This window comes from Phyllostomus discolor, chromosome 1 (genome assembly GCF_004126475.2).
Source record: "Phyllostomus discolor isolate MPI-MPIP mPhyDis1 chromosome 1, mPhyDis1.pri.v3, whole genome shotgun sequence".
Lineage (NCBI taxonomy): Eukaryota > Metazoa > Chordata > Mammalia > Chiroptera > Phyllostomidae > Phyllostomus > Phyllostomus discolor.
The window spans coordinates 43,624,831-43,636,959 of NC_040903.2; the positions used below are offsets into that span (position 1 = coordinate 43,624,831).

The 12,129-nt window shown below is 38.0% G+C and overlaps 1 pseudogene; it reads left to right on the forward strand.

Annotated features, from left to right (window-relative positions):
- The first annotated feature begins 8,974 nt into the window (after positions 1-8,974).
- On the forward strand, positions 8,975-11,766 carry LOC114491871 (annotated as a pseudogene).
- Positions 11,767-12,129: the final 363 nt, after the last annotated feature.

The following is a 12,129-nucleotide window of genomic DNA, read 5'->3' on the forward strand; positions in this document are numbered from 1 at the left end:
AGGTTCTATTTATGCTAGCAGAAAGCATTACTCTAATATGTAAGACATCTACACTGCACAATAAAACTTGATGCAAAGTGCTACAGATGTGCAGAGCATGTGAAGTTGACGACGACAGCAAATCTGTAACTAAACTAGTAGGAGAAGTAGACACATGTAAATTACTGAAAGCCAACTACTATAAGTGTTATTACTGGACAAACAGGTTTTTAAAAAAGGAGAGAATACTACAAGAAGACAGATGGAGCTTAATTTTGATAGGGGATCTTGGTAAAGTACTTAAAGGATTCCATAGCAATGTCTAATAGAAAGCATGAAAGATCCTTTCAAATAGAAAACTTTAATCTCTAGAGAAAAAACTAAAAGAAATGCCATCAACTAACATGGCTGAGAGAAAATATGAAATATGCCCAAAGGCTACTGGCTGGCCCATAGAAATATGTCAGTAAGTGCTTGTTGCATAAATGAAACACAGGTTACCAAAACCTCCTGAAAACTTAGCATAGGCATGCAGAAAAACTTGGCGGAGTGAAACACAGCACAACAGCCTCAGGGAGGAAGACAAAAGAGAACTGACAGACACAGTAAATGACAACCATTGATTCTGTTGTTTAAGAGGAACTCTTCAATCAAATTTAGTCATGATGTTCTCTTTTAGCACAATATATCCTATCTCTAAAAAAGAGTGGAATAGGAAAAAACAGATTATAAAATTCACTATTGTCTCACTGGTTCTTCTTACTTGTGACCTCACTTTTACTTACTCTTGGATTGTGAAGATGCTCAAACACAGTTACTGACAAGAATCCATTTTACTAAATGGACCACATCAGGAATAAAGGACACCACAAGGGTAGGTACTGGTAATTTTCAATAGAAACACAGAGTCAGTCCTTTAAACGGTGGATTTTTCAGGTTAATGAACACTTTCAGGCACTGTGACAGGATGAACTTCTGATATGCTGTCAGTTAAAGTGCAGTCAATGGCGCTGTTAGTATATACCTGAAAAATACATAGCATGGAATATGACAAAGGAAAGTACTCATATGCCCCATTTAGAAAAGCCAGGTCCACTAATGGGCCTTTCTAGACTTCTGCACTTTTAACATTAAATAATATTCACTCACTTGACCATGGGTTTAAATTAATTGAATGTTTATCTTAATGGCTGAATATTGTGGTTCATATTATCTCTAATTAGAAATCTAACCATAACATATATTTCTTATAATAAAGAGTAAGTTTTTTAATTTAACTGTGTGATTCTCTTTTATTCTATTATTCTATTCTTGCAGCTTAATTCCCCAAATCAGGGCAAAAGACTAACAAAAATAAAACCATATTAAAGAAGTAATATCCCAAAAGAGAAAAGTTTTCTTCTCTTTATTGTGGAATTTTAGAAAAAAAATGCATTACTTTAAAATTTTCCACAACAGCATAACAGGTAAAAACAAAAATAAAAGCTTTGGAGTCAGAGAGTCATGTTTTTAAAACCTAGCTTTGTTATTTACTGGCTTTGAGACTTTAAACAAGCTGCTTAAATTTTTTATTTAGTTTTTCTATCTATAAAATGAAAGTGGTTTTATTTAACTCCCTGGGTTGTTGCTAGAATTAGGGAGCAATAAAAATAACATGTAGCCCATTTCTAAGAACAGCTCAGTAAACGGTAGCTACACAGTAAATGGTAAACCTGTTTTTCTAGACTGGAGACTGTGTTCTTATGACATAGTGCACTAACTGGTGAGAGAATTGAGAGCTTCATGTTCTGCTCCACAACAACAGTCAGGGGTAGAAGACAGGGCAGGCTCTGTGACTCTGTGCTGGGAGTCAAAGTATGATATCTGGGGAGTCCTCCTGAGCCAAAGCTCTACTCCCAATACAGTGGTTATCTCAGAGAAAAGAGTTCTCCTGTTCTGTGCATGATAATAGAGTTTTAGCAATGCATAAAGAAAGCTTATGCATTCAAGATTTTGAATCCATAAGTGAGAGGTTATTTATGGTATTTTTTTCCTTCCTGTAAGACAGGCATGACACAACAGGATGAAAAACAGACGACATGTGGATCCATCTGCACAGGCATCATCTTCACTTCAGTACATTCATTCCTATAGGAAAAGTGGTCGGACTTTCACTCAGTAAAATTCACCTGCTCAGCAAGGATCTGGAGACTCTCAAACACACTTATCTCTGAAGATTAAATCTAGTAAAGCTCTGCTCTACAACAAATTAGCCAACAACCCTCAAATTATCTGAATTTACCAGTTAAATCAAGAGCTAAAATTACCAGACCTGATGCCTGTCAACCTGCTGAAAACTTAACTGAAGGTCATAAACCTCTCATGGTTATCCACAGTCATCCAAAATCAGATCAAGCTAAAGCTCACCCATTTCAAAAAAAAATTAAACCCAAAATTAAGCTAAACCTGTTAAGTGATTCAAAAGTACCTAGCCAACCAAAATCTCAGTCAAAAATATCTGAACAAAATCAAAATTAATGAAAAACAGCACAGCATATTGTAAAGAGATATTACCCAAGTGGGACTAATAACCATCAAATTAGACAACTAAAAGCTAGTGAAAAATCTGCACATCAAAAAACCACCAACTCTAAAGTAATACGAATATAACAGCTCAAAAACAAGATCTATCAATAAAATTTTATCTAGTTAAAACTCCTAAAGCATTACCAAGGAAATCTAAATCTTTTTCCAATATAAATATTCGACAGAATCCAGATATGACTAAGACATTTACAATTTTTTTTAACTGGTAAAAAATATAATCAGTGTCAAACTAGGCAACAAACTTTAGGTCCACAGAAAACATCTGCAAAATCAAAACTTTGGAAAATTAAAACCGTAAAGCAGCATCCTAGTAGTCAAAGAAAAACACCTTTATAAACTAGCCAGGGACACTACAACTTCATTAATTCTCAGACAGGAAAAAACCCATTATCAAAGCCTAAAGCAAAATCTACTGGACAAAACAAGCCCAAAGGGACAAAACAACAAACAAATAAACTGAAACCTAAAAAAATCCAAGCCTAGTGAAAATCATCAACTTGATCGAGCAAAACCTCATCAGATATTTCTTTCACAAAGAAGGAATCACCAAACCTAAAATAATACAAAAGCAAATGCTCACCAAAAAAAATCTAGCACATTTAAATCTCATACAGGTAAATTACCTGAAAAAAAAAAGTTTCAAAGACATCTCAATATTCCACAAGTACTATTATTCCACAGAACACAAGCCAAACCAAAGTATCTTCATGTATAAGTAGTCAGCAACAAGCAAAGCCACAGATATCATGCCAGCAGAAAATATCTAGACATTCAAAACTGCAAAAAAAAACATGCAGTTATTAAACAGCAACCACATAAAGTAAAAAATCCTACAGAAAAGCAAAATGACCAGAGAAACCACCAGTTCAGCACTGCTAAAATAATAAAGATGAGATGCTCTAAACTGAAAATGAAAGAAAATGGGCAAAAGAGGTTAGTGCTAACCCAGCATGGACCTCAGCCCAATCCTCACTAAAGATCTCCTGCACCACTGAGTATGCAATAAATTCAAAAACCCCAGGAATTCAACAGATCACCGAAAACCTAAAACAACCAAATCTCACCAAAGTAAAACTGCTAAAAAAATTAACAAGGAAATGTCAATCTTATTCCATTACCTGAAAGAGCCCAAATCATCTTTATCTTCAGCTGGTATAAAAAATGGTCAATGCCAAACTAAACTACAAAATATAGCTGATCAACTGAAATTTCGTAATTTTAAGACCATTGTGGTTTATGCACATAGGCCAAATCAAACAGTAGATTAAGAAAATAATACATCATGACAAAGTGAGCTTCATTCCAATAATGCAATGTTGATTTAACATTTAAAGTCAACCAATGTAATTCACCACAATGGAAAGACTAAAATAAAAACCCTATGTTCATCTCAGTGAATGCAAAATGTTTTCCACAAAATTACTCACTTGCGACAAAAACTCAGTAAACTAAGAGAAAGGACTTCCCTGAAACTAATAAAGAGTATCTACAAACAAAACAAAACAGCTATGCCTAAAACAGTACTATTGGTTTGTAAACTGACCTCCAGACAGGGAGGGCAATAACAGGTCTAAGATGCAGACCTCTCTGTTGGGAACTGCCCTGACTGGTATCAGAAGCTGAAACCCCCACCCAGGCTAAGGCTAAGGGAACGCCCTTGGAACCGTAAGCCTGCAAGGAGACAAAAGCTTATCTCCCTGGCAGGAATGCTGCTTCTGCTGCTTTATTCATAACTGAACCCCAAAAAGCTTGGTCGGTTAGCCAAAGACGGGTAAGATTCCCCACGAGGGGAACAACCTAAGGCAGGCACAATCACTTTGGGAGGCCCCCCAAAAGAAGGACTTTGGGGGGCTGCAGCAAAAGAGGGTGACGGACCCTCGCTCCTCAGCTTTGACATAGCCTGAGTTCTCATCGCCTGGGAGAAAATCTCCTTATTGCCTTAAGTTCCCGTGCTAAGCCTGAAACAATGACAGGGTGGTGCAGCTCTGGGCTGAAAAGGGGCAGATTCCCTGGGTGATCAGGCCTAAGAAAGAACATGTAAATTACTGTGAAACCTTCTTTGTTTAAGAATGCTCTCAGTTGAATGAGAGGGGTCCAAGGAGAAAGTTAGTTTGTTCCTCAAAGTCTTACAGCTCTTTGACCCCGACTCAATAGACCAGCAGAGTTCCTTGTTTTCTGTAGTTCCTTACTTCCCCCTGATAAGTACTGTACTTTACCTGAATTATTATGCAAAATGAGCCCAATAAAAGCATGTATGGACGGTAAATCGGGCCCTCCCCACTAGGGGGGGTGGCCATTCTGTCCCTACTTCCCCACAGAAACTAGTCTTGTCTCTGTGCATGTGTGTTTGTTTCTCACGTGTTTCTCGGCGAGCCATCCACAGCGTTCCGTGGTCACTGCTGGCTGGTGACCCACGAGCAACACCTCTCCAGATGGTAGGTATTGGGTTTAAAAAGCCAGGGAACTTAGGAGGCTTGTCTTTAGAGGCAGCAAGATGAGTAGATCTCTGTGCCCACCAGTATCTGAAAAGTTCATACAGAGGACTTAACTGGGTTCAGTCAACATACTCAGTCCAGATAGTCTCAGTAACATCTTATGCTTTCAAGGTTCATCCTTGAAATGGCTCTGGATAGGGAAAGGGTGGGCAAACGTTCCTAGAACAAAGGAGTCCCACATTGCTCAGACCCAGCTCACAGGTCCACTGCTGGTCATATCCCCTCAGTGAAATCCTCCAACACTCCCTGCCGTGGAAAACAGCTCTTGAGGTCTTATATGTATCCCCCCCATCCCCTTCCACACTGTTCCCTGAGTGATCAGCAAGGGTTTCACTAACATGGAGGTGGCTAGTTTGACAGCTGATCTGGCTGCATTAAAGGTAGATACCACAGCAAAATATAAACATGGGTAAGAGAAAACGCAGATTAAGGTAACGATTCACAAAACAAGTAACAATTTTTTCTACTAATAGCCCCATGATACAAACTGCTGATTTATTAAATCCCAAAAGCTAGGGGTACAATCACTTAGGGTTTTCACTTATGTCCTAATGCAGACACTGGCCCCACAGTGTCCGCATCATTATGGATAAAATGAGACATTCACACGGACTACCGAATCCGGTGGAGGAAAAGGGACAGCATGGCTTTTCTCTCAAGGGGAGCAAAAGCCTTGGCCCTTGCCATGACCAGCCTTTATTGGGTTTCCCAGCACATGAAGGTCCTCATTTACCATGCACAGGTTCACTTTAGGTGGTTCCTTGGAAGGTTTAGCATGGATTTTAGGAAGTTACTTTACAGTAAATGTCCTCAATTCAGGGTGAGGGAGTTTTTTAGCAAGAGCAAGACTCATAGTGTCCTAGGCACATTGCAGGCCTGATTCCCCACAGGAGAACCTATCTGTGGGTGTGGGTCCTGTGCATCTCCTGGTGGGAGCTGGGCCCACGCCACACAGAACGGTCTCCTACAATCTCCTTGTGTGATTTAACAAAAACAGTACATTAGCAGACTCATCAGGTGTGAACACACGACACTCTGTTAATGGTATAGATGCTTCCTTTTGAGGCAGTAGTAATGTCTAAGGCCATCCTGCTTTGAAGCACAGCTTTTCTCATTAGAGACATTTCAGTATTCGATAAATACAAGCTTTTTCAGCTACCATTTAAGGTTTGTCCCAAGCCAATCTGGGGTGAGATGTGGCTATTTCAGTTCCTGCTTGGGCAGTGGTCTAAAATATACTTCATCAGGTATAAGTAAAAGATGTTAGTTTCTTTGGGAAGCTCTATAATACACTGGTAATTTTGCTTTATTCAACCTGAAAACAGCTTTTTCTTCTTTTTTCTTTTTTTTCTTCCCCCCTTGTTTGTGCTGTGTTTCTGCATGTTTCATGTTTGTCCACTTTGAGCTTTCTGCCAAAGTGGGTAGGAAATTGCAAGTAGTGTCCGCACACCTGTGACACAGTTGTGAGTTAAATTCCCTGACCTTGAGTAGGAAGGCAAATTCTTGAATGGGTCTCAAGTTTTTCCATTGGTCAAATGCATGGATGCCATGAAAAATTCTACTCTAATAGCATGGTAAATCTGCTTCTTTGTTGCCATAATTCTGGAATGTTTGCATCTAACAATTTTACAGACAATAATAGATAACATCATTTGGGCATTTACTTTGTGTTGGGTAACACATGCAATACTCATTACCACATTTAATCTTCACAAAGAGCCCATGAGTTTGATCCCATAAATACGTACATATATTACTATGAGGAAAATCAGTAACATATTACTAATTCTCAGAAGAGTTAAATAACTTATGTAGTCCTAGAACTAATTCATCAAAAGGCAGAGCCCAATTGAATGAGGAGCCCAATAGAACACAAGTCAATGCAGAAATACACCAATCTTTTCCAGATAATACTTGTTTGATTCCTGAAGGACTTTTAAAAATAGTTAAGCCCAAACATCAAATGGTAAAATAGACTTCCTTTAGAAAGTTTCTCTAGTTAAAACTGGGATCAGCATACAAACTTTTTCTGGAAAGGGCCAGACAGCAAATACTTTAGGTCTTTGTTGGTGTGTGTGTGTTTACAGTCTTTTAAAAATGTAAACACCTTTATTTGCTGGGTATAAAACAAGGCCACAGACCAAATTAGGTCCATATGCTATGTTTTAATAAATCCTGCTCTAATAGTAAATTGGTTACTGTTTTCACTAAACCTAAATTATAATACACATTTCAATCCATAATCTTTATCTCAATTACACCTCTCCTTATTTTTCATTCATTTTCTTAGCAGAACAAATTCCTTCCTGAGACATATAAGGTCCATCTTTCCATGACTACAGAGAAACATTAAAATCATTGCAAGTTGATTTTGCCCTTCCTAGTATCTTTCCTTTCATTTTTTTGACTGTGCTCAACTAGTCAGAGAAAAGATTTCTCCACATTCAAAGCTCTTGTTTTGTTTCCTTTCCTATATTTAGCACAACATAAAAGAGAAATTATGGATTTCCAGTGTTTCCATGCAACTTTCCCAGTGAGTATCTCTTTAGTAAGATGTCTTCATTTTGTTTTGTTTTAACTGAAAAGAAACTCTGAGTCTTTCCTTCCTTTGTAACGTTTACCTAATCTGTCTCTTGGATCAGGTGGAATTTAAACATAATCCTTTTCTCAGCAATTTCTTGGGAAACGGATCAGATTTTTAAAGATATTTGGTTATCTAGAATTTGAAATTACAAACATCTTAATATATTCTATAACATTTCTTTTAGTTTTTTATCATTTCCCAGAAAAAAAATAATTGAGGTTTAAGGAGAAAAACTGTTTTCAAGCAAGCAAGTTTTTTAGAAGACTATATACCACATTTTAAAACCATTTTCATTACAGACATCAATCAACCTCCCTCTTGTGTTGAGGAAGTAAGATTCTACCCTCTACAAAAATTCACAAGTTTTTAGAATATGCCAAAAGATCATTGCCTCATTATCTACTGTTCTGTTTATTAAAATCTGCATTGAAATAATAAGGTAATGAAGACAAATGCTGTTAATCCACTTAACCACTCAACCCAAGCAATTCTTTCATGGTGAGGTGACTATGGATAGATGGGAGCACTTCCCCATTTTTGCTGTGGATGCCCGCTGGTCCTGCTATATCCCCCATAGAATGACACATTTCTTCATTTTCCCTTTCAGTCCAAGGCCCTCTTATTCAGTCTTTGTCTATTTCAACACAAAATGCCCTCTTTAAAGTAGGCCCAAAACTCCAGAGGCAGACATGGCAGTGAGAAAAATAATTGTAATTTATTTTAATGAAGAAGTGCCTCAAAACAATGATTTAGCATAGGTTTTGTTAAACCCAAACCAGACGGAAATAATCAATATAAAACCTTGAAATCAAAAAAATAAGAAGAAAATGATTTCCAGGCTAAAAAGAGTTAGTTTTGTAAAACTGAAGCCAGCGGGACACAGCTGATACAAAAGGTATAGTCATGGCAAAGGAAGATTGATGTCGGAGAAATGGAAAACAACTGAGGCATTTTACTGGGAAGCACAAACTATTTATTTAACCTTCCCCTAATAAACATAGTTTGAGAAAGCTGATTTCCAGGATAAAAAGTGTCAGTTTTATAAAGCTGAAGCCAGTACATAGCTATACAAAAGATATAGTCATGGCAAAAGAAGATTGATGTCAGAGAAATGGAAAATAAATGAGGCATTTTACTGGGAAGTACAAACTATTTACCTAACCTTCCCGTAATAAACAGACTTTGAGAAAGCCCATATTATCAATGTCACCATTATCTATTGTTAGTCCATTCGCTTTGCTACATTTAGCAAAATGAGTGTCCCTAATAGATTTCCAGAATACTACATTTGCTTCTAATAATTGTTCTAGATCATTGATAATTATAGACTATGTGGAAGTGCTTTGAAAATAAAAATATTGGGATTGATAATAGTAGGAAATCAAAACTAAAGAAGGTACGTATTATTCTCTATCCCTTTTCCTTCCCATACAGACATAAGTTAGATTATATTGTCCCTACCAAGGCTAGCCAAACCTAAGACAGGGTTTCCCACCACTTTTCCAGGTCAATTTTCCATTTTGTGATTGCTAAATTCTCTTACTCTTAAATCCAGATCATTTCTCTAAACCTGAAAGGGAATTCCATAGACTCTCCAATCCTGCACATGCCTTCTCTAAACTCTAAAGGAAGCCAACTATCAAATTCATAAAAAGAGATACATTTTAAATTAAAAAACAAATTCTAAAATAATATTGATTCAGCTGTCTTAATGCAGTGACGAAAATAATTAACATTCTAAATCCATGTTCTAATTAGGTTTTACAAAGGATTAGAAAACATAAAATAATCTGAAGAATCCATGGGGCTAGGGATCAGGGTAGAGAGAAGGTTGATAAAAAGCCTTTTGCTATGAATTCTACTTCAATGAACTTTTCAATTAATCAACATCTGATCTTAGTGCATTAGATAACAAACTTCCTTTTCTCCAGCTCTGAAGCATTCTGATACAAAGGCAAAAGTGTAGTGAGGAGCAGAAATCAGCAGTAGTCATTTTATTCCAGAAGAGCAGAACTCCGTGGGCAGTGAGCACACCATTCATGAGGTTACTATGTGGGCCCAGGTCCCAGCACCCAGTGCTAACTTAAAATATAGCACAATGGTGGTTTACAGTCTGTATGTTGGTAATTTCTACATGTTAGGGTTAAAATGTGTATGAAGTACACATGCTGCTGCTTGATCATGAGTTCCTAAAATGCCAAGTGGCTCCAACTTAAATCAATAAAACTTCTACTCCACAGTCAACGTGGACCACAACAAACATAAATATATATCAAGGGTTACTAGCAAAAAAGAGGGAAAGAAATTGATATTGTGGCCCATCTCTGTTAACTGAATGCTATGTCAAAACTACTGTTTCCCACTGGTAGCAATTCAATAGCTGAGAGCTTATAATTTAAAAGCACCATATCAGGCCCTTTAAAACTACCTAATATTATTCTCACAGCAACTTTGTAAGGTAGAAACCACCCCTAGTTCTTCAGATAGAAAAAGTGAGACTTAGAGAAGTGAGATAACTTACCAAGTATTATATTGCTGATAAGTGGAGGAGCAAGGAATCAAACCCGAACAACAGAACCAAACCTGCCCTCAGAAACCATATGTGTAAAGGAACAAATTGACTGGCTAGAAGGGGAATCACACTTCCAATTCAATGATTTTATATAGTAGAAATATTTAATTTTGAAAACCTTTAGAAAAATGGTTTTTAAATTTATTTCTAAGGATAAGTATTTATAAGACAACTGATCTAATCATTCAAGAGATCAATATTATGGGGAAAAGAAAGGAAAATGTTTTAGAATAAAATAAATTAGAGACCTAACAAGTAAATATAATGTATGGTCCCTCAAAGGAACCTATGCACCCCAATGTTCATAGCAGCACAATTTACAATAGCCAAGTGCTGGGAACAAACTAAGTGCCCATCGGTAGATGAGTAGATCAAAAAACTATGGTACATTTGCACAATTGAATACTGAGCCACAGAAAGAAAGAAGGAGCTCCTGCCCTTCCCCACAGCATGGACGGAACTGGAGAGCAGTACACTAAGTGAAATAAGCCAGGTGGTAAAAAACAAATACCATATGAGCTCACCTCTAAGTGGAACCTAATCAACAAAACAAAGCAAGAAAATTATAACATGAGACATTGAAATAAAGAACAAACTGACAGTAACCAGAGGGGAGAGGGAAGAAAGATATAATGAGGAAAAGGGAGTAAGGGCCAGCAAGGAACACGTATAAAGGACACATGGACAAAGCCAAAGGCAGGTAGGATCCAGGGTGGGAGGTGGGGATGGGGAGATGGGGGGGTAGTGGTGGGGGAAAATGGAGACAACTGTACTTGAACAACAATAAAGAAAAGAACAGGTCTCTGAGATTGCGAGTCAGTGAGTCCGCTTCTCTGCGCATCCCACCCTTCCCAACACAGCTTTCAGTTCTGACCTCCAGAAATGCTCACATCAGAAAGCCCGCCCCAGACTTCCAGGCCACCACCTTGGTGGATGGCACCTTCAAGGAGGTGAAGCTTTCAGACTACAGAGGGAAATACGTGGTCCTCTTTTTCTAACCATTGGACTTCACTTCGGTGTGCCCAGCGGAGATCATCGTTTTCAGTGAGCATGCAGAGGACTTCCGCAAGTTGGGCTGCAAGGTGCCGGGGTCTCTGTAGACTCACAGTTCCCCCACCCCCAGCCTGCCTCCAGCTTGGATTAACACCCCCTGGAAGGAGGAAGACATGGACCCTCTGAACATTGCCCTGCTGGCTGATGTAACCAGAAGCTTATCCCATTATTATGGCGTGCTGAAGAAAGATGAGGGGATTGCCTACATGGGCCTCTTTATCATCTATGGCAAGGATGCCCTTTTCAAGACCACCGTCAGTAATTTGCCTGGAGGCACTGCGTGGATAAGGCTCTTTGGCTGGTCCAGGCCTTTCAGTAAGTACACAGATGAGCAGGGGGAAGTCTGTCCCGCTGGCTGGAAATCAGGCAGTGACACGATCAAACCCAACGTGGATGACAGCCAGGAATTGCTGCAATTTCCTTTAAAATGTTTATCAGTACAATTAATATTAAACATCTATAGCAAAATTTTAACAACTGTGAAACCCAGGGAATGAGTCTGTATTTGTCCTCTATACTGCTCTCCTCACTTTTCTGTGTGTTTGAATATTTTTCGAAATACAAAATCAAATTTTTTTAATTTTTTCATATTAGAAAACTTAATGTTTATCTTTAAGCTCTGAAGCAATTGTTCTTCACGAATATTTAATATCTTGTTATTTTGTTAATCCTCTGCCCTTTGCTAAATCCTACTTCTTGCCAGAGGAAAAATGGTGCTCCATCACATGAATGGTCAGAGGGCAGCCCATGAATGGTCAGAGGGCAGTCTTAGGACAAAACATCCTAAGAGGAGTTACACAAGGCCAGGTATATGAATACTTTAGATGTATTGGAGACCAATATATTCTAATATAAACTAA